General features: G+C 42.6%; 1 long non-coding RNA gene and 1 pseudogene across 1 annotated transcript; one reads left to right on the top strand and one right to left on the bottom strand.

Moving 5' to 3' along the window:
• Nucleotides 1-1,115: 1,115 nt before the first annotated feature.
• Nucleotides 1,116-7,977, bottom strand: LOC125401269 (uncharacterized). Its single transcript, XR_007232298.3, has 3 exons — nucleotides 7,934-7,977; nucleotides 7,329-7,518; nucleotides 1,116-1,646 (listed from the first exon to the last, which is right to left on the bottom strand). It is a non-coding gene; the product is annotated as an uncharacterized LOC125401269 (long non-coding RNA).
• A 12,423-nt stretch (nucleotides 7,978-20,400) lies between these two features.
• LOC125401665 (nucleophosmin-like) lies at nucleotides 20,401-21,271 on the top strand (annotated as a pseudogene).
• Nucleotides 21,272-24,803: the final 3,532 nt, after the last annotated feature.

Raw genomic sequence — 24,803 nt, 5'->3', positions numbered from 1 at the left:
TAGAGGAAAGTTAAGCTACAAGACTGTAAGCAAAATGCATGTAGTTCACTCAGCCAGGACTTCCCTAGTGTGTAGCCTCTGCAGGGAAAGAGAATAAGCTTTGTTTCCTAAGAAAATGTTTGCAAATTTGGGTTTTATGTTCCCAAAAGACGCAGGCACAAAGTTCATGCGTTGCTCTAAAGGACACAGCTAGGCTGAAGATGCTGGGGCAATTTGGAGAATGAGAGAGTGGAATTTCTTTTTCCAAAGAGCTTTCAATCAAATATTGTGCTAGCTTGCTCTATCCAGACAGCCCTGCTGTTTTGGCATTTCATTACATTGCTGGGAGGTAAGACTTTTAAATAGCCATGGCATGCGCCTGTGTCTGAGTCGAAAAGAGAGCCAGGGTGTGCTGTCTTGAATCTATGTAAATGATCCTTACCTGTATCATTGGGCAGTCATGTTGGTAGGTAGCTGAAATGAAAGCCATTGCTGAAAAGTAGACTTGAGAGCTATTGTTGGCCCCAGAATACTTTGCCTCAGTCATGTTGACCTGCTATGTAAGCTAGGAGGTATATTAGTTTCTTATCTCTTTATAAATTAAAGGGGTGACTATTATTAAAATGAGCAATTTATATAAATAAAGAAACAGTACATTTCAGTACCATGTAGAAATCAGATCATGAAATATACATGAAATGTTTGCTGTATCAATTAGGCATTTGGGTGAGTCACTCTGAATATTGCACTTCTTCTTGTTGCCATCGTTACCATGGCCTTGTTTGGTAGATCATGTATCATTTATGTCACAGACTGTATTTGTCAGCCTAGACAACTATTGTTTTATTATTTACCTGGTTTTCCCTCATTTGTTATTTTCTTAAATTATTCCTTGTCAATTTGATTTCCGTTTTGCATAATTTTGTCTGGTGGATTTTTTTTTTAAAATTTGATTGCCAGCCCATTGCCAGTGGTTTTTACATGCAATATCAGTTTGTAAAATAACCCCAAGAGAATAAATAAACTATAAAGGACACGTATTTAAAGAAACGATAAACTTGAAAGAGAAAGACGTCACCTCAGTTATTATAGATAGAGCTGTTTGCTGAATTCATTCAGAAAGCCTTTAGAAAGATGTGAGTTCAAAACAAAACCCAAACTTCCCCAGTGGTGGTTGACTGATTCCCACACTCTTGCCTCGATTTTACATGTTAGCTATGAAAAACACCATCTCTCATTAGACATTTTAGCAATCATTTTAACATTCATTATTGTGGTGACGGTTGCTATCCAGCATTTCCTCCAGCTGTTCCTACATTATAGATCTGCTTCACAATGTCCTTAATGCCCAAGCAGGTGCTTAGAGTCTGAGGTGAGGGAACAGTGATGCATATGAGACAGTTTGGTACCCAAATCTATCATCAAGATACAGACTGAGGCAGTTGTCTCTTGTCTGTCACCTCTCACGCTGGATTCCGTGATGGAGCCTGCTGAGATGATGGAGCCGGCAGAGATGAAGGAGCCAGCAGAGATGACGGAGCCCGCCGAGATGACGGAGCCGACAGAGATGATAGAGCCTGCCGAGATGATGGAGCCTGCCGAGATGATGGAACCTGCTGAGATGACGGAGCCGGCAGAGATGACAGAGCTGGCAGAGATGATGGAGCCTGCAGAGATGTTATCACAGTGAAGAAGTAAACATTCATGCTCTCACATTCAAGAAAATAAGCAGAGGGACTTGGAGACTAACATCTAACAAGATGTGGTAGGTTTTCCAGAGTATTATCAAACCAGACAAACTGCATTTGGGACTTAGACCCATTAGTGCCATATCTGGAACCCATGCAGGTTAATCAGATCTGCAAGAACAAATTTGGGCTATGATTTTGCACCGACCTCTGCATCATTTTTATTTGATCTCTGCATTTTTTGAACATGTCATCTATGTGCCCACTGAACCATGAACTTTACGTAGGCAGGAAATGCCGGACGACTTTTGCAGTCTCTGGGTCTAATCTTCAGCCAGTCCGCCAGTGGAGACACTGCTGAGCGACTTCTGTGACTTTTCTGAAGCAATGACCCTTGCCTTTTTCTCTCTCAGTGTTGCCTTGCCAATTTTGCATTTCATCTATGCAAGCAGTTGTCTTTATTGATACACAGAAATATATTTCAACTGTCTTACCATCATCATAGTATACTTTAATTGGCCAATAATAGCTGGGAATATATAAGACTCAACTTAGGCCATTTGGAAAGGGAAGGCTTGGTAAATAAGAGCAGAGCAGTAATTGCATATTTATGTGTTGGGCTTCTTCTCTCAAGTGGGACACTTGCTGTGGAAGTCGGAGGTGACAGAACTTTGGCTGGGGTTTTCTCAGCTGTAAACAGTGCTTGCGAGTGTGCTCTGGAGCGAAGGAGTACGCAGTGCTAAGGTTGCACTGCAGTTTCAGCCATGGCAATGCATTTCCCAGCTTGTTAACGTTCCCTTTCCCTGAAAACAAACATTGGGACTCCTGAACAGAAGATTTGTCACTGTTGACTAAGTAAGAAGTTAATTATTTGTAAGATTTAAACAGATTTCCCTTTCCCTCTGAAGATGAAGCGGAAAGATGTGTGGCTTTTATAGCTTGCTGATCTTTCAAGACCTGTGACCTTCCCCTCCATTTGCTGAACTGGGTGAGGGTGTCATGTATTATTCTACAAAAGACATTCAGCCCAATAAGCCTTGCTTTCCATTAAGCCCTGTCTATCAGGGAAGAAATGCCGATCCACGTTGGTTGTAATAGACTGATTAATTTAAAGTTGGCTATGTATTAACTGCTATGTTTCATTCAATGCTATTAATCTGATACTGAAATTTTTTCTGAGTGCATTTTATTGCTTTCTGATTTAGACTTGCTGAACTCTACAGCTATTATTTTAACAGTGTTTTAAATGGTATTGATCAGTGTGAGAGTACCACTTTACGAGAATATCCAACTCAAGGTATGCTATTGGGAGTGATGTATTTTCATACGTTTTAGCCTATTCCATCAAAGAAAAATGTTTGTGGATTGTTTGACAGAAGCCTTTTAGCCGTGACTAAGTGTTTCTGCGAGTTCTTAGTAAGTGTCCGGAATGGCCTCCAGTTCCTTTTCAGAAAGCTTCAAAGCTGGTATTTTCTAATTGGACAGTGCAGTATTAGAGAAGCCATGAGGAAGGCTGGTCAGCAATCCAGCCCCAAGCTCAGCAGCCTGATGTATGCCATCAGTATTTAATGAGACACAATAGCTAACTGATGGGGAATATTACAGGACCCCCCCATGCTATCTGCAGTATCTGCTCCAGCAACCAAACTGCCACTTCCAATTTCCCCACTATTAACATTCATCCTGCAAAGCCAGGAACTTTTAATTCAATAGATTGGAAACCATGCCTATGAAGTAGGGCACTGGTTGATTACAGGATCCATTCATGCAGCTCGATGGTCCCGAGGACACCCTGCGTTAAGGCAGTCACTGCCTTCTTCAGCAATTCCAGCCCACTACATAAAGTGGCTCCGCCTCGGGCGTGGCCGGAGTCTGCACCACAGAGTAAAGTCAGTCTGCTACTGGCAGGTAACCAGGGATTGAATTTGTCCCCTGAATCTGTCCTCCCATGGAAAGTTATTGGAATCTTGATACTGAATAATTGACTGAAGAGATGAACTTAGACCATGACCTCAGTGGCATCTCACTGCTACTAGGTTGGCAAGATTTTAGTTCGCATTCCTTTGTTCTGTCAGCATAATTAGGTTGCTGCTGTGTAACTGTGAAGCCTAGAGCACCGGGGAGCTGAGCGAAAGTCCTAAGGTCAACCCTGAAGGCTCTCTCAGCCGTCTACCATCCTGGCAGTGGCTGCTGCCTCTGTTCCTCACATCTGTTTATCTCGGTGACCATAGGCAGAAGGAAAACAGCAACATTAACCGGGCCCACATCCCTGGTCATGGTTCTTTACTATCAGTGTATCAATTACAACTCTTTCAACATGGCAAGCCACGATACTCCAGTTGTCCCCCAAATAGCTATAGAACGAGTTCTAGCAGATAGAAAGAGACCCTCCTTTTGCTTTTTTTCCCCCTCTAAACAGAACTCACCCCAAACACATGCTTTTGCCTTTAGAGAAATAATAAATATATATTAAATAATAGCTCCATTAAAAATCAGCAGTGATTTCCTCCACAGCAGCAGCCACCCAGCTAATGGGAAACAATGGAGGTCCTATTCCAATTGCAAATATAAAACGGTTTGTGTATATTGGAATCAGATTTGTATTTTGAAAAATTGCAGATTTTGTTAAATGGCTTAAAAGTAGATTGTAAGAAATTATCATACGCAAGTGTCAATGATAGAGGATGTCACTCCTTGCAGAAATGGAAGAAAGTTGCTTGCTCTTCACTTGTAAAAATCATGAAGTTATTAATACTTTCATACTTGTGAGGAGGGGACAAGGTTAATTGGTTTCTCAATGGTGAACACAAGCAGTGTCTACTTGGAGTTGAAAGCTAAGGTTAGTCAGCCTGGACTAGTGTGTGTCTAAAAGCTTTCTTCAGTATGTTACAGGGAAGTATATGAGGGCAGAATTCAGCAAGAAGTCAGTTATGCAGTTTTATCTTGGTGAAAAGAACAGAGAAATAACTATGTCTTTTCTTCAAATCATTGTTCTCCAAATAGTGGCTCACTGTTTATAACAACTATCCAATTGAGGCCTAGCCTGGAACTTTTTTTAATTTTTAAAATTTAATTAAAATATAATTACATCGTTTCTTAGTCCCTGGTTTCTTCCTACGCATCCAGTGTCTGCCTGCCCCCATTCAAGCCTCCTTTTCTTTATTGTTGTAACATACACGTGTAAATGAATAAACATAAATACAGGCTGCTGAGTTCCTGCAGGGTTACCTGCATGTGTGTGTCTCCTGCTGCCCCATACACTGCATAGCCAATAAGGGGCTCAGCTACTGGAGACACTAACCCCTCCTTCTCTCTCTGTAACCCTTAATCGCTTGTAGCTCTGCATCAAGGGGTGAAATACCACAAGATCTCCTCCATCTGCTTTGGGGTGCCCACTGTTGTTGGAATTGCCCAGGTCTTATTTAAGCTTCCCTATTATTAATATCTCGTTAATATATTTCTCTGCTATAGCTACAAGCTGTAGTCTCACAGGTGAATGTCTGGTCCCCTCCTCCTTGATGTTCCCCAGGCTTTGTGCGCAGGAGTTATGTTGTAGATGTTACCCACTGGGGCTGGGCATACCACAGTCACTTGTTGCATTTTGACTGGTTGTAACTGCCATGACAACCTTCTGAAAAGGAAGTTTCCCAGGTGAGAAGCAAGCACTGCACTTTGCACGTCAGGAAAGGCGTTTAGAACGCGGGCAGGAATTGCGCGAGTTTAGGGACATTGTGATGATTGATTCTCCTCTAAGATTTTTGTCCTTATTACCTTGGGTAGTCAGTGACGTTTACAATTTTTTTTATTGAGTTGTTTGTTATTGTTTTTACTCTGTTTCTCTAGTTCTTTGTGTATTCTAGATATTAATTCTCTGTCAGCTGTATAGGTGGCAAAGACTCTCTCCCATTCTATGAATTTCCTCTCCACTTGATTTTTTCCTTAGCTGAACAGAAGCTTAGTAGCTCCATGAGGTTCCGGTTGTCAATTGTTAGCCTTGGTTCCATAGCAACTGGAATCGTACCCACAAAGTCCTTACCTGCTTCTGTATTCTATGGGGTACTGTCTGTGTTTGCTTCTGGAAGTTTCAGTGCTTCTGGTTTTAAGTTGAGGTCTTTGAACCATTTGTGATTAGTTTCTATGCAGGAAGATGGAGACAGGATTGATTACATGCATGTTTGGTTTCTTGATGGACCATAGCACCACACAACTTTAATACCAGCACTTGGGAGGAAGAGTGAGCAGATTTTCTGTGAGTTCCAGGACAACCAAGACTGCACAGTGAGGCTCTGTCTTAAAAAATATCTTGTGTCTTTACACTTTTTATTCCAAATTGAGTAGCAAGAGTACTGGAGGTAATCATTTACAATGTCGTGTTGTCCAATGATGCTTTTACTACCTTCACGACCTTGCCTATTCTTACAAAACATTTTCTGTTAGTTTATATCCCTACTGACTACTTTTTATTAACAAATAAAAATCATGGAGATTTTATATAGGTCTCCTTGAGGCAAGGATTTGGTCTGCTGTTCAGCATTTTACTTCTCTGTAACTTGTCCTCTCTGAGACGAGTAGGAAGCCCTGTACTGTTTTCACTGCCTCCTTTCCCATGTTGTTCATCTGGTTTACCACGTGCGAGAGGGATAATGACCGGGTGAAGGCCGGCTCATCCTGCTCTCTGCAGGCTGAGTCCCAGGCTCTGCAGGCACTGCTCCGTTGGCTTCTCAAAGCTCTCTTCTATCTATTGTCTAAGTCTCATCCGCTGCTTAGCCTCTTCCCTCTCTTTCCTTCTAACTATGGGGAAAAGGCAGTACATGGAGCCCAGGTAACCTTCCCAGGCTCACACAGCTAGCGCCTAGTGGATGGTACAAACACCATACTTGGTCATCCTGTGAAAGCCCACTTGCTGGGGTCGTACCTTGAGAAATGATTTGATAGCAGAGATTGAGATCACCTACATGCCTTAGAACCACATGGGGAATATAGTCCTAATTGCCAGCTTGAGATACAGTGATAGATTTTTGCATGTTTATTGGGGCTATGGTATGTATGAACACACATACATCCAGATGAAGGATGCATTTTCAGCCAAGGGTCATGGGCCTGCTCTTGAGAACCAGAGCTGAGGGCCAGTGTTGATGTTCTTCCTGTGCATTCATAACTAGGGACTTTCTTATCCAAACACTTACTATATTCCAAAACACAATTAAAAGTCTTACTTCCTCCCAGGGTTGCCTGAAGGGAATTAGTTCTGGTACTCTTGAAAGATTGTTCATATGTCCTTTTGGTTCAATGGACAAATATTACAGACCAATGAACACATACTCAAGACTCTTCTTTCTTCACTACCAGCCATCGCCAGATGTTTTACAGAACATTTATTCTGTGCCCAAAAGTGTGTGTTCAGAAAGTCAGCTGAACTGTGGATGGGTCAAAGAAGGATGGGCAGAACCGTTTTGTCTCATTTGACAAGATCTGAAAAAAAATCCCGGTTCTTCTGTTCTAGAATTTACCTGAAAAACTTAGGTCTTTGCTTCTATTATAGTAAAGAACACAAATACCAGAGCCAATTAATTCATTTGTTCGTTCTATTTACATGACCGACATCATAGTTAGTGTTCTGCTTAGTAAGCGCTGTGTCAGATGTTGGGACCCACTGCTTACCCAACAGAAGCATCTTCTGTCTCTATTGACTCTCACGCTCTAGTCGGGCAGACAGATCAGTCAGGTGACCATGACAACAGTTATCAACTGTGTCTCCGACAAATGCTGTAAAGACAGTTGTATGGGCAGAAGGTGTCTGTGATAAGGAAGGTGACTGAATCCTGGAGCACAAGGCAGTGTCTGGAGAGTCCTGGAAGGGAAAAAGAACACCAGCAAGGGAGTGAGGCTGTGTGGCAAGAGTTGGGGGCTGTGTGGACAAGGAGCCTATGGTCAGAACAGGGCATGGGTGGGTTTGAATCAGGACATGCGGGTTCACGGGAGTGGGTAGAATCGGTACAGAGTTGATCAATGGGAAACTATGGAAGTTTTCTAGGACACAGAAGAAGAGAGCTCAGCCCGTGTGTAACATGAAAAGGCTGGGCCTGTTTGTTTGTGTTTTTGTCCTGCCCAGTTCCCCCAGCTGTTTAGCCCCAATGAAAATCAATCACACAGATCTCTATAAGTTTTAATGCTGATTGGTCCATTAGGTCAGGCTACTTACTGGCTAACTCTCACATCTTGAGTAAACCATTTTTCTGATCTATGTAAGCCATGTGGTTCAGTACCTTTTTCAGTGGGGCAGCTCACATCCTGCTGCTTTGGTGATCTGGCCAGGAGTGGGAGGAATCAACTTCCTGCTTCCCAGAATTCTCTGCTCTCCTTGCATCATTTCCATGTCCTGTCTGGCTTTCCCGCCTACACCTCCTGCCTGACCAATCAGCGTTTTATTTAAAACATGATTGACAGAATACAGACAATTCTCCCACACCACCCGTGCAGTGGTCTGGTCTGAAACAGATGGGCAGATTGGACACTGAGGACGGAGGTAGGCAGTAAGAAGGCTTAGACAGCTGAAGGGAGAGTGGTCCCTCTTACCTAAGAGAATGTGAAAAAGACCAGGTTTAATGTTTGTGTATAAGTGGGGGCAGGACCAAGAATTCAGAGTCAGATGTGGAGTTCTGAGATGCCAAAAGGGGCAAAGCCCAAAGGGAATGTCTGCACAGGGTGTCTCAGAGGTGGTGACTCTGCAGCCATCACCAACAAATGCACCCTTCCTTCTGCCCATTGCCTTGGTCATGGCTTTCAGTCACAGCTGGAGAAATGTAACTGATACTGGCATGTAGACTATCTGTAAAACACTCGTAGAGAAATGAGGTCAAGGAAGAGGCTGTGAGCAACTTATTGAAGACCATGCGGTAGTTTGCTAACTCCAATTCGGATAGGTGCGTAAATGAATGTCAGGGATGGTGTGTGTAGTCCTAGAAGCCACTCAGTGCCTACTCCGCTGGGCATCATGATGGACCCAATCCTGTAGACTCCACAGCAGCATCAGCAGAACCATGGAGACCCATGACTGCAGATGAGGTGATGGGTCTCCTGGCTTTGCCATGACAGCTGGCATACAAAGGACAGGCTCCTGTCTACAGCAGACCTCAGGATCTGCACTGCACAAAAGGACTTTCCCGTGGTTTTGAGGCTGGGATGAAGTTATCAGTGCAGAATCACCTGGCAGCTAGTGCCCAGTCCGGAGTCCTCGGGTCCCATTCAGAGGCTGCTGAGCTTTGCTGACGCATTAGCAAAGCGCATGTTGTTGGCCACTTTCATTAGTGTGAACATGCAAAGAAAGTATCTTTTAAAAATTTTATAGAAACAATATGATTTGTGTTGATGTTATGCCGACATGATCTGTTCTCTGGTGAGTCTGGAACACAGATGAGAGCTGGGAGGTCGGTGGAGCATCAGAGTAACAGCTGATCCTAACACAGGATGTCATGTGTGTGTGTGTTTGCATGTGTGATCATGTGTGCAAATGGGTGCATACATGTATGTGTGTATACCTGTGTACGCATGGGTGTGTTGTATATTTGCATGCATGCGTGTGCATGTGTTCGTGTATGTTTGTGCTATTTTCTTACCTTTACATATGTATTTTACAAATTAAGGAGACTAAGAGTTGCAATTACTGATTTTTAAAGAAAGGACAATTGTAGCAGTGTGCTATAATAAAAGTTACATAAACGTGATCTCTTTTTCAGAATAATACTTTCTATTGTGTTTTCCAAGGCAGCCGTGTTCTTTGCTCTGTCCTTCGTGCCCTGTTACTTGGCACGCAATCCCTGTATTTGTCACTTCCCACGCTTCTGGGTCTGGTGCCCCTTTGCACTTTCTTGTGGGCTCTACTTGAGGTGTTCTTCCAGAAGAAGCAGTTTCACTGTAACTGAAGACTTGTTTTAGATGATTTCCGTCCTTCTTAGTTGACTTCTTCAGTGTCTGCTGTAACACATTGCCATCAGTTCAAATATGCTTTCTGCCCGGGCACAGCTAAATTATTTCTCCCCTTCTGTCTGATGGCTGTAAGCCATGCACTATGAGGTATGACAGCAAACTCAACATGAGCTTCTTTCTTCTCAGTTCTCCAGATAAAAGATCAATTCCTACTATACCATTTTGAAAGCTTGGTCCACACTTTTTTCTTTCCTTATTCAGCTGTGTCAGTTGGCTTCCTTTCACTGTGACAACCTGGAGATCATCAATTTCATAACAGGAAGCGATATTCTTGATGACAGTGTCAGAGTTTAGCCCATTGCTCTTGGACCAGTGACAAGACAGTACAGCATGGTGGAGGCCATATTCCCCTCATGTTGGCTGGAGAATGAAGTGAAAGGCAGGAAAATGTGGAGTCTAAGTTATGCTCCCAGTAACCCAAATTCCTCCCACTAGGTGGTCCATATCTCCTACATGTTCCACCATTTCCCGTACACCAATGACTTGTGACCAAATCTTTAACACATGGATCTTTGGGGGAATCTCCAAACCACCCAGAACACAATTTGAGAATCTGATCATTTAAAGGTTCTTTTCACTAGTTCCAAAATGACATCATCACTTCTCTTGCTTGAGACCGTGATTAAGTAAAATATACTTGAACAGAAGCACTGTGGCATTGTTGACAATCTATCTGCTAACCAAGACAGCTAAACTTTAAGTGACAGACTGATGTGTTTTGACTATGAAGTATTATCCAGATGTGTCGAAGGCTTGGTCTCCAGCTCACAGACGCCTTGAGAAGTGACTGGATCATAAGACCTCCGACATAATAGTGTAATTGGTACATTAGTCAGTGTTGAGTTTTCCTATCTGGATGGGCACTCTGAGAAGGACCTGAATGAAGAAAGTAGCCCCCATCACCAGAGTTACATCATTAAAATGTTGAGCCATTTCCTTCTACCTGCTTCTTGCCTTCTCAGTGTTTTTTATGTTCTTTCCCTCAAATAACCAAGTGACCATGGACTTGAATCTCTGAAACAGGCTAGGGTGATTGCCAAGTGACTACGAGTTTGTCATGCAAATCTAAGGTCAGTATTCAGAACTCCAGAGTGCACATAAATCCTAGGTGTGGCAGCCTACCTGTTGTTCCATCTTTGGAAGCCAAAACAGCCATTAGGGATCACCAGAGCAAGCTGACTTTGGAGAATACACATATGGGTATGTTTGGGATTGATTGAAAGTCATTGAATAAACTTGGCGAGCCATTGAAGATGATTCCAGGCATTGACCTTAGGCCTACGCATGCCCATGGATGTATGTACATTCATACCCATATACATGTGGACACACATACACACACAGATGCACACATGCACACAGAACACACATGTATACACACACACCAAGTAGACACACACATAGATAAATGATAGATAGATAGATAGACAGACAGATAATAGATAGATATTGATAAATAAATAGATAGATGATAGATATTGATAGGTAGATGATAGATAAATAGATGATAGATAGATATAGATAAATAGATAGATATTGATAAATAAATAGATTGATGATAGATATTGATAGGTAGATGATAAATAAATAGATGATAGATATTGCTAGGTAGATGATAGATAAATAGATGATAGATAGATAGATAGATAGATAGATAGATAGATAGATAGATAGATAGATCCTCTGAAAGTGTAACCCAAAGTTAGTATTTCTAACTCTAAGTTGTTCTTCTCAAAGTACCTTTTACAGTCAGGAAAAGTCCGACTCACACAGTGACTGCCAGGTGGGAGGCAGCACATGCAGCCTGGCCATGCCAGAGAAAAGAATAAACAACCTGGGAGAGCAAAGCAGCACAGCACAGGATGGCCTCCCATGGCTCAGAGAAGCACACACTAAAAAAACAGACGAATTGTTGATTTCTGCATTGTTTAATTAAATACGTCTCTACTGCATCAGCCACAAGTAACTGAAAGTGTGGGCTGCAGATGAGGGGACCACTGTCTTCTCTGTGGATGAGCTGCAGGAAGGGTTTTATCTTCTCTGGAGCCAGAAAGCTTGCAAGTGGATGGACAAGGACGTGAGAGTAGCTCAATCATCACACCAGTGTTGCTTGTTTTAGCAGGGGTGTCAGCATACAAAACGCCCTAGGAAACAGAGGCTGAAACAATCCTTAGTGGCCACTCTGTTTCTGGGGGCAGGGAGTGAAATAAATCTGAACAAGAGCTAGCCTCGGACTTGAACGGTGTGTAGCCTTTCTCTGTGATCTCAAAGTCCTGCTCCTAGTGAGTGACACTGGGCTTTTTAAGGACTTCACAGGGCAGTCTAGCCAAGGGAACAATAAGACACTGGAGAGTGGAGCCAGGTAGGCAAAGGGACATTTTTAAGTAATCTGTTAGTGCCTTGAATATTGTACAACAATAAGCCTTTTGTACCTGTAAAAGAAAAACATCAGTATTTAGCTGCCTGGCTGTTTACAACATCTCGTCCAATGACAATGTGTTATGTTTTTGTGTATCTGCCTTTAAATGCAGTACCTCATTATTATGAGAACTCTTAAAATGCAATGAAGTTTCAAGCTAGAAAATTCTTAGACGCTGAAATGAGGAGAAACTGGGTCATAGTGAACCGAAGGAGAAATTTGAAACAGACATTTTGTTTGGCACAATTTGTAGTCGGAGGCACAGAAAAATTCATTGTTCCCATTTGAATGAGACTGGAAAGTCATGTTTTGCACCTTGGCAACTTTGGGATCAAAACATAATCTTTCTTGTCTTCCTTCTATCTTCTCTGAAACAAAGTTTAGTGCTACCAACCAGTGTTGGGAGAGTTACATGCAAGGCTGAGGGAGGCTCCCTAACTGAAAAGCATGTTTGTGTTGCTCTATTTTGTTAAAGGCTTTTTCTTTATTAAAGTGAGCCTAACGTTTCATTTTTTTATTAAAACAATTAGAATTAATTCTTAGTGAGGAAGTAGAAACTCTTCTTATGTAGCTGTCCTTGTTTTCTCTGATTTTGCAGGTCTACCTTCTTGCAGCATGCCTTCCTGTCTCCCAGAATTTAAAGCTAAATAGTATTGAGTAGATTATACATCGGCTGTATTCTAAATTCAGGAGATATGGAGTTATACAGTAAAAGTTGCATCCCTTACGTAACCCCATCCCTTTGGTCCCCAGTTCTTCTCTCGAAGCTATCTGTTCTCATTTCCTTTCTGCTATTATGATGAAACACCCCAACCAAAAACCAGAGACGGGAGGAAAGAGCTTCCTTGTCTTACCAATCCAGGTCACAGCCCATCAACGAGGCAAGGCAAAACATGAATTCAAAGTAGGCCTGTTTGCTGCTCCACACAGCATTATCTCCACATAATTCCTTGCTCACAGCTAAGGAATTACAGTAGGGACCCTGGAGGAGACTGGAGTATACTCAGCTAGCTTTCTTACACAGTTCAGAGCACCTGCCTAGGGAAGGAACCATCCAGTGTAGGCTGGGCTCTCCTGCATCAATTACCAATAAGGACAATCCCTGGCAGACATGCCCACAGGACAACCTGATCTACGCAGTTCCTCTCAGAGGACTGTAGACTGTATCAGATGGACAGAACCCACCTAGGCAGTACCTTTCCAAAGATACATCACACTTATAGCATGTGTGCACAAATGTACACAAATGATCACCTACATGTCACTACATACTCTCCTTATGTCATGTTACAGTGCCAGTGCGGGTCTGTTTGAACTTTCTTTTGTGTGAGGTGTGAAGTCGAGGTTTAACCTGCCTTCGTCTCGCTGCCTGTCCAGTTGTCCTACACAGCTCATAAAAAGGCCCATCACATCCCCATTGATTTAAAACCACAGCTTTATCAGATATTAAAGTCCCTCGCTTTGTCATGGTTGTTGTTGTTTGAGATGGGTCATATAGACCCAGGCTGGCTTTGAACTCACAAAGCAGAGCTGGCTTTGACCTCCTGATTCTCCTGTCTCCATCTCCTGAGTGCTGGGATTATGGATCATTTCTGTTGTTGACCCTGTCCACCTACAATCCACGTCTAAGACTTTTCCCTTTCAGATCCCTCACAGCCACTGTTCAGTCTCGGTCTCTGTCTCTCCATCTCGCTCTCTTTTCTCTCTCTCTTTACCTCTGGCTTGCTCGCTTGTTCTCACTCTCCAGCTATCTCTCTCACATACACACAGATACACAGTTATTTAAAATATTGAGATACCATTGGCATTCTGGCCTGACTTTGAATTTCCACAGTGAGAACTTGAGCAGGACAACCCTCCCCCTGCTCACAGGGGTTCCTGTCCCTTAAGAGCCTTGTAGGTTGCTGCGCCTCAGAAATTACCCCTTCTTTTAAGTGTGCTCCTCTACAGTTTGTATTTTAGTTGCCACAGTGAACGGAATGGTTTGTCTGTGGCATCTCAACTGGACTACATATATAAGGGCTGTCAATTTCTCCTTAGAAGTTTTGATCAGAATGTTGGTTATTTGTAATTATTTTGAGTCGCCTGGTAAATGAGCCTCCTGTCTACAAATACTTGTGATTCTTGCTATTCAAATTGACTTTCTTATTGTCCCTGAACTGAACCGCTTAGGTGTTAGAACAGTGTGTTCATGTTGCTGCAACACAGTCTGCTGAGGCTGGAGAGATCTCATGCGTGGGACGAGTTAGATCCGTCCCTTAAACTTCCCTTCACTTTTATTTAGTGTACTTTGGTTGTCTGGACCTGTAGAAAGTTATTACAATTGCACATTCGTCACATACGCTTAGTGTTGGAGGACAATGTGGTAGCAGATGACCACAGCTTTGGTGTTAAAATCCCTGTGCTGTAGGCTTCTTTATAAATTCTATTCAGCATTCAGAAAATAAAGGTTAGACTGCATAAGTTAGTTTTAAATTATATACGGTATAATGATATAAGGTTTCAATGTAACCTTATTATCTGAAAATTTCTAACCTTGTCAGGAACTAAATTAAGTGTTTTTCGTGTATAACTTAATTCAGTGGGGACTGCAGTATCAGAGGTCTGCTAGGTCTCATGAGTGTAAACATTAGCCATTTTACTGGTGAGTGGACGTGCAAGTTAATTAAGATCCCCAGTGGAGAGAATATTAGTAATCATGGGGAGTTTGTAGTTTAATTTAACACTGGGCAAGGAAAATTATTTCAAGACGATATGAATTTGGTCTTAGCTCAGGAACCAATTTGTCATACAGCCTGTGGCAAATACCTTAACCTCTCTTATTTAATATTTTTGTTCTGTGAGTGCAAATTGAATTATTAAATATTCAATATATAATTATTATAGATTTTAAGTAATATTATGTACTCACCTCTGTATTTGTGATCTTACTCGGTAGTCCACCCTAAGCCCCTCCTAGTGTTGATGTGCTCACTGGCAGTGATTACAGCTGGTGAGGTCTCTCAGCTTCTGCTCTTCAGCACACTGAAGGATCAGCTGAGACGAGCCTGTGGCCGTGGGGTTTTAATCAGCTCTCCGTAGCATGCATCCAATTGAGTCCCTTAATTTCCCTACCTTCTCCGAAGTCGGTAAAACATTAACCCTTCCCTTTAGCTCACAGCACTGAAGGTTGGGTACGTTAGGTGATCACAGGGAAAGGAGACCTATTAGCCTCGAAGAACCTGGCAGTGAAAAGCATGTGGGGCTTAGGGAATATCTTAGCGGTTGGAAACAGAAGCCAAGCGAGGCCCTGAGCAAAACGTCACAGCAAATGTGGCATGCAGGCAGGGGAAAGGAGCTTTGATTCCCTTCTGCTGATTTCCACTGTGGGAATCAATCTGGAGGCTCCGCAACACACACAGTAAACTTACGTGTGACCGGGTCATACTACTTCGGAGCACATGCCCCCCTCACACACGAATGTCAGCTGATTGTGGAAGTATCTGCTTACCAAATTACTGAACCAGCCTGGGGTAGCCATTAGCAGATAGACGGATAAAGAAACTGTAGTACGTACACATAACGAATAAAGTTTTACCCCACCTTAAAAAAAATGGCATCATCATGTTTGCAGGAAACAGATGGAAGTGAGGTCACCGTGTTAAGTGAAATAACTCAGACTCAGACAAATATCCTGGGTTTTTTTTTTCTGATATGTGATATCTAGAAAAACACAAAGGGAGATGAAGCTAAAAGGAGAAACACTGGGGAATTGGAGGTAAAATGGATATAAGGAACAGGCATCCAAGATAAATTAAGGTCACATAGAAGGTGTGTATGTTATAGGAATACAGTGTATACATATTTAGAAGAAGCACAGTGAACCCTTCCTTTTGTTCAGTTACTATAAGCTTCTATAAGCTAATAGCATAATGAGAGCCTTCTAGACCGAGCCTTTTCCTTTCCTCCTTGTGTTAGTCTCTTCCTGTGTTGTGCCACTTTTATATCCCTTTTTAAGAGTTGAAAAGCATCCATTGCAGAAGGGCCAGTGGGAGAAAATGGCACAGAAGGGACATCAGTAGCACGGTGACAGATTTTCAGACACACTTAGCTCTTACTCATCCGCTGTGGACACAATTTAGGATGATAGTGTAAAACACGTAGTGTTATTCTGTCAGTCACCGCATAGGGGAGGCAGGAGCCACAAAGTACTCACCAGTGTTAAAATGTAGAGAAGTCCAGAAAGTACTGAGCCATGCTGAGTCACACTCGGCAGTGGCCTTGGAACAGTACTGCGTAGACACTGAGAAAGACCCGAATGAGAAAATGGAGGCTGGGCTCAAGGTGGGTTCTCGCTAAGCAAACAGTTATGTGAGGTGAGGTGAGGGATGGGAGGGATGGGGACATTCTCTGCCCTGTCTGATTGAAGAGAGGGGAGAGAGAGAGAGAGAGAGAGAGAGAGAGAGAGAGAGAGAGAGAGAGAAGGGGGGAACAGGGAACAAAGGAGATTTTTTAGCCAAGGGACACTGGCTGTGGAGTGTGTCTGTTTGCCAAACTTGCTTGGGAGATCACCCAGCAGCTCCCCAGGGAGTGCACAGCCTAGTGGTCCAGTTCTGGAATGATATTGTTTGGGATTTTGTTTTGTTTTTACTTGAAAAAAAAAGTCCCAATTTTCTCAAGCCCCTTTTTAAATTGTGAGTTTCCCAATATGTTTGAAGGGATCCGAGGAGTATGGCTGCCCTAGGGGAAATAGCACCGCCTTGGGCAGCTCTACTCACAGAGGAAAGTCGCTGTTTGGAAGAGAAGAATCAAAATCATTTTTAAGTACACCGCGTGACTCTTTAGCAAAATGTGGGAGGCACCCTGAACTTTACTTTCAAGTCTGTGACCTTTTCACAATCATAAATTCCATGCCAAAATGTGTCGTGGTTTTAATTAGCTGCCCTGTTGTGTAAAATGAGCAACCAAAATGAATATGAGGCCTTTTCTAAATGTTCATCGATTTGAGTAATTAGGGGGGAAAAAGAAAGAAAGAAAAAAAGAATTATTCTAAGCATCATCCTGCCACTGACTTCATCTTGGCAACATTAATTTTAACTAGAATTGGGGGAAGGGATGTCATAAGTTTTGTTTCTTGGTTTGGAAAAATGAATATGGCCAGCATTAATTAATTAGCATAGACAGTATTTATGCAGTGGCTTCTTTCAGATAATGTGCCTCAGAGGGGAACAAGAAGGCAGTTTTTGTTATTTTGTGGGCTTTTAGTGGCTGTGATTTAACAAAGCAATATCCTAGAATATATTAGGGAGCAGCAATGACAGATTCATTTTCTACTTTGTGCCCTGAAAAGCCGTTTATGCAAATGCACACGCTGTACTTGTAATGTAAAAGCAGTTGGAAGATTTGGGTCTCTCACTCAGTGTTTGTGAGATGATGGTGAGAAGGAAACTCAGGGGCCCCCAACTGTGATTTGATCATTAGCCTTATATTTCTTAAACGCAGACCCAGGCCCTCATTTTTTTAAAAATATACATCAACAGCTGACACTTCCAAATATGAAAATTTAATGTGATTGCTTTGTCAATACTAAAGAATGTTGCCAAACAGGAAGTCAGGGGCATTTATAGCAGGATGGTAACAATGATCAACTTTATCAGTTCTGATGTTTACTATATATGCTTCCCTCAACTCTTTCCAAATCCATCTATCTTGGTTTAAAAGAAAATGGCCGTCTCTATCTCCATCTATCGTCAGATGAGGGTTCCCTCTAGTCCTGCCTTTCTTGCTCACATTGTCCCTCCATCTGCTTCTCATTTGGATCTAGGGAGTTAAGTCCAGTGTTCCAATGTGTGTCTCTGACTCTATCTCCATCCATTGCCAGATGAAGGTTCTATGGTGATATACAAAATATTCATCAGTATGGTTACGGGCCAAGGCCAGTTCAGGCACCCTCTCCTCTGCTGCCCAGGGAACAATCTGGGGACCTCTCCCTGGGCCTGGGAACCCCTCATCTAACGATAGATGGAGATAGAGACGGAGACCCACATTGGAGCACTGGACTGAGCCCCCAAGGTCCAGATGAGGAGCAGAAGGAGAGAGAACGTGAAGAAGGAAATCAGGACCGTGTGGGGGGCGTTCACCCTCTGATACAAGGGGACTGATCGAATGAGAGCTCACCAAGGCAGGCTGGACTGGGACTGAACGAGCATGTGATCAAACCGGAGTCTCTAAATGTGACTGACATGGGGGCTGACTGAGAAGCCATTGATGGTGGCACTGGGTCTTGTTTTGTCTGCATGTACTGGCTTTCTGGGATCCTAGTCTGTTTGGATGCTCACCTTCCTAGACCTGGAGGGAGAGGGGAGGAGCTTGGACTTCCCACAAGGCAGGAAACCCTGACTGCTCTTAGGACTGGAGAGGAAGGAGGAGAGGGAGTAGAGGGGAGGAGGAGAGGGAGTGGGGGGAGTGGGAGGGTATGGGGAGGAGGGGAGGAGGTGGAAATTTTTATAAACAAATAAATAAATTAATAAAAAGAAAAGAAAATGGCCCCCAAAGGAAGTGGGACTACTAGAAGGTGTGGCCTTATTGGAGGAAGTGTGTCACTATGAAGGCGGGCTTTGAGGTCTCATATATGTTCAAGCCACACCCAGTGAGACGGTTCACTTCCTGTTGCCTGCAAGATGTAAAACTCCCAGCTCCTTCTTTCTTCAGCATCATATCTGCCTGCACACCACCATGTCCTACCATGATGACAATCGATAAAACCTCTGAATTTTATCCAGTCCCAATTAAATGTTTTCCTTTATAAGAGTTACAGTGGTCATGGTGTCTCTTCACAGCAATAGAAACCCCAAAACACTACCCCTCCTCCCAACTCCCATCTAACTTAGTGCTCTCTCTTTCTCTCTCCTTCCCTTTCCTCCCTCCCTCTCCCTCTCTCCCATGTAATGACCCATTGACTTCAATTTGTACTGTCTATTTATCCATTGGTATAGGGCCGTTCACTGTAGTATGGCCAGGAACCATACTCTTAAATAAAACCGACTGGACTCTCCCTCCTCAAGAAGCCACCAGTGGTCCAATCCTTTGAAGTTAGGGGTGGAGTCTCGTGAACCTCTCAATCCTCACGCTAAAATGTTGACTGTCTTCATTGAATCTCTGTAATTGCATAAAAAAGTACACTTATTTTTTTAAAGATTTATTTCTCTATGTTTTATATGCATGAGTGTTTATCTGAACATATGTGTGTCACATATATGTCATTCCCATGGAGGTCAAACAAGGGCCTTAAATCCTCTTAAACTGAAGTGATAGACAGTTGTGAGCTGCCATGTGGGTGCTAGGAACTGAGAATAGTGACGTTGCAATGGTACAGTAATTATGTGTTTGCACAGGCATTGCGTTGCGGTGGAAAGTGTACCAGTCAAATGGAACAAAAGGTGAACAGAGGTACTGAATAAGTTCTTGTAGCATATTATACTTTTGCATACTATTTATTTACTTTCTCTCTTCCCGGAAGGCTAGATTCTTCCATGAGAAACCAGTCCATTTATTTCTGTTTTCCTCTTCATCCATTCTATTAAAAGGGAAGAAATGTGACTCGCTTTCTGTTAGCTTTTACTCTCTTCTGTCTGAGGTTTAGAGACTCTAAGGTATAAAGCATTCTGAGATCTCCTCCCCAAACACCTTCAGATGGCATATGCAGATGTAAGACCGCCTTCCACTTTTCTAACTTTTTCTACTTTTACTGCTGCCCACAAAGTAATGATAGTAACTGTCCCCAGCACAGTGTCTCCCACAGAAGCCAGTACATAAACAACATCTTCCACGCTCTTAGTAGCGTGCATCTTTACTGGCAATGAACAGGATCTAGAGCCTAGGGAATGAGGTCGTCTGTGCTGAGGGCTGACCACCTGTTAACACACCCTCCTAAATAAAGACTTTGCAACAGTAATCTTAACATTCTCACAGCATCCAGTGAGTATCCCAAAGCTGAAGGGACTTAAGAGATTTGGTCAAGATCTGGAATTAAGAAGTGAGGACATTAAGAGTTCTTCAAAGCTTCATGGCTACAGAGCCTGTGATCTAACCACACATTGTCAGTGTACACCAAGTGTAAGAATGTGTTCAGGTATACAACCTATAGTAACAAAGTGAAAGATTAAATCATTTTAAGATGGACAACCTCTGCAGTTGATATGGGTTCTTATGTAGCTGGTTGACACTATGCCAAATGAGTTAATCTCTGTAATTTAACTTTTGCAAAACATCAGATGTTCTAAGGATCTGTAGTCCGTTTTCTCCACCTGGGTCCTCTCTCCCTAGGGTACATAAATATCAGATTCAGGTATGAGCCCTCTGAGGCCCTGGAACTATGTTTTTTGGTTGTGAACTAAATGCCAACAAAGATTACCACTTTCTAATGGATAATGATGGAATGAGTATTAGTTATCTTTAAGAATGTTCAGATTAGGGAACTGCTTCAAAAGACCATACATCATCGAGGCAGAGACGATGAACTGTGAAGGCAGTTTAATTAACACTGGCAACTTCAAAAATGTCTGTGCAGCTCACAGTTTCCCTTGGGATCTTTGAAATGACACACCAACCTATGGTCTTGAAGGTTGCAGTGTGGTTTGGAGCCTGTACATATTAGTGGACAACACCTAGACACTCTAGAGGAGAAAACAGATTCAAAAAATTAAGATGAAGAAGCTATAAAACTCTTAAGTGTGTATGGAAAGCAATTTGCCCCTGGATGTGGTAACAAAGTTCCACAGAAAAAAAAGTAACAGATGAAGATTATGCCAGTGATGAAGATGAGCATGAAGGAGACAAGCCCAAAGGTTATCATGAAGATGACGTAATGAAGATGATGGTCATGAAGATGATGGTGATGATGATGATGATCATGAAGATGATGTAATGAAGATGATGATCATGAAGATGATGGTGATGAAGATGATGTTCATGAAGATGCTGTAATGAAGATGATGATCATGAAGATGATGATCATGAAGATGATGGTGATGAAGATGATGTTCATGAAGATGATGTAATGAAGATGATGATCATGAAGATGATGATCATGAAGATGCTGTAATGAAGATGATGATCATGAAGATGCTGTAATGAAGATGATGATCATGAAGATGATGGTGATGAAGATGATGTTCATGAAGATGATGTAATGAAGATGATGATCATGAAGATGCTGTAATGAAGATGATGATCATGAAGATGATGGTGATGATGATCATGAAGATGCTGTAATGAATGATGGAGGAGGGTTAACTATCTATGTGTTACTTTTATTGGTTAATAAAGAAACTGCCTTGGCTTTTGATAGGACAGCAGCTTAGATAGGTGGAATAGACAGAACAGAATGCTGGGAAGAAGGCAATGAGGCAGTCACCATGACTCTCCTCTCCAAGACAGACGCAGGTTAGAATCCTCCTGGTAAGCCACCACCTTGTGGTGCTACACAGATTATTAGAAATGGGTTAGATCAATATATAAGAGTTAGCCAATAAGAGACTACAGATAATGGGCCAAGCACTGTTTAAAAGAATATAGTTTCCGTGTAATTATTTCTGGTATAAACTAGCCGGGAGCCGAATGGCGGGAACGCGGCCCACTGCTCATTCTACAAATGAAGATGATGATCATGAAGATGATGGTGATGATGATGATGATAATGAAGATGATGGTATTAGAGAAGATGAAGATGTTAATAAAGATGATGATTGTGTTGGAGATGATTCTGATGATGAGGAAACTGAAGAAACGCTCCAGTGACAAAATCAGCACATCAGCCAAAAATACACAAAAATTAAATCAGAGTGATAAAGACTAAAATCCATCAGCAACAAGATCAAAATGTCAATCATCTTTCAAAAAAAAACGGAGAAAAAAAACTCCTAAACACTATAAGGACTGAGTTCTGTAAAAAGCATTAGAGCAAAATTGCAAGCAAGAGTAGAGAAAGGCTGTTCTCTTCACAGAGTGGAAGCCATGTTCATCAATCATGAGAAGAATTTCTTCTGGATGACTGACCAGGAGAAGGCTATTCACAGTCTCTGGCATGGAGGAACGCTCTTTAAGAAAGCGGTTTAAGCGGTTTGAAATATTCCATCTTACTGCATTTCTGCAGCAGCTGATATCTGACTGTCCTTTCTGTGTTGCAAAGTAAGAACTTTCTCTACTGTGTTTGATAGATGTCATTCAGGTCCCTTTGCCGGGAATGTGCTGTCTAAATAAATGCCTGCTCAGTTTTCAAGGATGCAACTCCACCCTTTGCTTGGTCGTATGTCTGTTATTGTGTTATAATAAGACATAGTCAGAGTGCTGGTCACTTAGCTGTATGTGTATTATTATGTTATAATAAGACACGGTCAGAGTGATGGTCTCTTGGTCGTATGTGTGTCACTATGTTATAATAAGACAGAGTGATGGTCACTTGGTTGTGTGTATGTTATTCTGCTATAACAAGACACAGAGTGATGGTCATAGATGGAAATGGTAAGAAGACAAAATATACGTGTGAAATAAACTTAGTATTTTAATAGTATATAAAATACAAGCATTCTTAGTATTAGGTGTGATAATTCATATAAAGCTAGGAGTGATATGCCCAACCCACACATGAGTGGATAATGGCTTTATTAGTCATATTTCCGTTACTATGACTATGACCAAAATCAATTTTCAGAAGAAAGAGTTAATTTTGGTTTATGGCTTTAAAGGAAGAGTTCCTAATAGCAGTAGAAGCATGGCAGCAAGCTACTGTAGCAAGCAGCCGAGAGGTCATATTTCAACCGAGAGCATGAAGCAAAGAAGTTACAGGAGGCTGTGAACCCTCAAAACCTGCTCTCAGTGACATATGTGCCCCAGAAAAGCTGTGCTTCTCCACAACATCCTCCAAAGAACAGCACCAACTGGGGACCAAGTGTTCGCACGCCTGCACCTATGAGGTGCACTGACACCCCAGAGACCAGTACTTAAAAGTTGTTTTGAGCAGTGCTAACTTAGAGCATCATCTGTAGCTTGTTGGCTATAGCAAAATATGGAAAGTTTATCAGTTTGTCTGATCAGATTTGAGGGAAAAAATGAAGTCTTAATAGTATCATGAAGTAGTTAGTAAAAAAATGAAGTCTTATTAGTATCATGAAGTAGTTAGTAAGACAAGATTGGAAGTAAGGGACCATAGCCAGAGGCAGGAAGGTTTGCAGGACAGCAGGCTGGAAGTGTGATATAGTCCCTCTGATTCTGCAGAGGAAGAATTTGGGAGTTTGACTAACCAATTTGTTGTGGAAGTTGGGAAATAACAGAGTAGCTTCGTGTGACCTAGGGACTCCAGTAGCCAAGTGTTAGTTGATATAATCAATGAAAGGCAGGAAATACTCAATGGAAAAATCAATTTGATGGTGAAAATGGTGAGTCTAGTTTGGGAAAGGCTGTATTTTAGACTTCATTGCCAAAATGACTTAGAGATCTGGATAGATACTGGGGATTTGTAAAGAAAGTGGTAGCCAGACTGTAGTTTCATAGAAAGTGTTAGGTGTTTCCCAGGTGTGCATAAGTCTCTGGGCTTGATCCCCAGAGAGTGGAAGAGAGGGGAGGGAAGGAGGAAAGGAGAGAGGAAAAGAGAGAGGGGTGTGTGTCTGATATGAGAAGGAAAAGCAAAGGAGAGACGAAGAGAAAAAGGACAGAGTGTGGGGAGGAAGAAAGGAGGATGGGAGAGGAAAAATGAGTCAGACAGAATCTCCAATGCAATGGCTCCTAGCTAATGCTCAGTGAATATCTGAAGAAGGATGGGGCGGAAAGGAAAAGTGTAGACAGAGGATATTACTAGAAGAAAGAGCCAAGAAAGGAAACAGACTGGGGCAAGAAGAGCTGGGGGGGGGGGGGATAAGCAGACCCTGCTGGAGAGAGCTGAGGCCTGAGCACACCTGTGTCGTGCATGGGATGACTTTGTCTTCTCGGCTTCCGCTGTTTGTCTACAGAGGACGGCTTGAGAGTTACCATGGCGATCAATGTTCTCTTCTCTGTCCACTTCTCAGACTGTCTGAACATTGCCATTTAGCTACCTCCATGCAGAATGCCCTGGAAGGCAGGCCCCCGCCAGAGAGAGCAGCTCCCGTCAGAGGTGACAGAGGACATACCACAGAGCCTTGCCGAGAGTTAGTGACTCATGGTCCAAGTGCTTTGTCTCCTTCAGTCCCTGCCTCTGGTGTTGCTTCCTGAGTTTGCAGCAAGCCTGATTCTACCCTGCAGATGTGCCCGCGAGCCTCATTAGCCTCAGCTACATGAAAATAAACTAAAAACATGGTTCTGTCAAGCCCTGAATCTAGATGGCTTAAAGATTAGCCTGGATTAGGGCTAACGATGTGCCTTTCTCATTAATAAACTCCAGCCTCGGATCTTTGTTTGACTGGCCAGCTTGCCTGTCCTCATGGCCAGCACTAATCTCTGTTCCCTCTGACTCCATCACTGCTGAGCCTCTTTGGGGATGTGAATGGTCCCTATAGCTCCTCCCACCCTCAGGACATCTTCCCCATGGCTTCAGGGGCATCATCTCCACAGCGGCCTGTAACATGAGGGGCTGGCTTGTTGGGGTTTCTGTCCTGCCCAGTACCCCACAGCCGGCAAACCCCAAAGAAAATCACAGACAGGACTCCGTAAGATTATAAACTGATTGGCCCATTAGGTCAGGCTACTTATTAGCTCTTATAACTTATGTTAACCCATTA

The sequence above is a fragment of the Myodes glareolus genome, chromosome 27, assembly GCF_982192425.1.
Source record: "Myodes glareolus chromosome 27, mMyoGla1.1, whole genome shotgun sequence".
In the NCBI taxonomy this organism is placed as follows: Eukaryota; Metazoa; Chordata; class Mammalia; order Rodentia; family Cricetidae; genus Myodes; species Myodes glareolus.
This window is presented reverse-complemented; position numbering and strand designations above follow the sequence as displayed.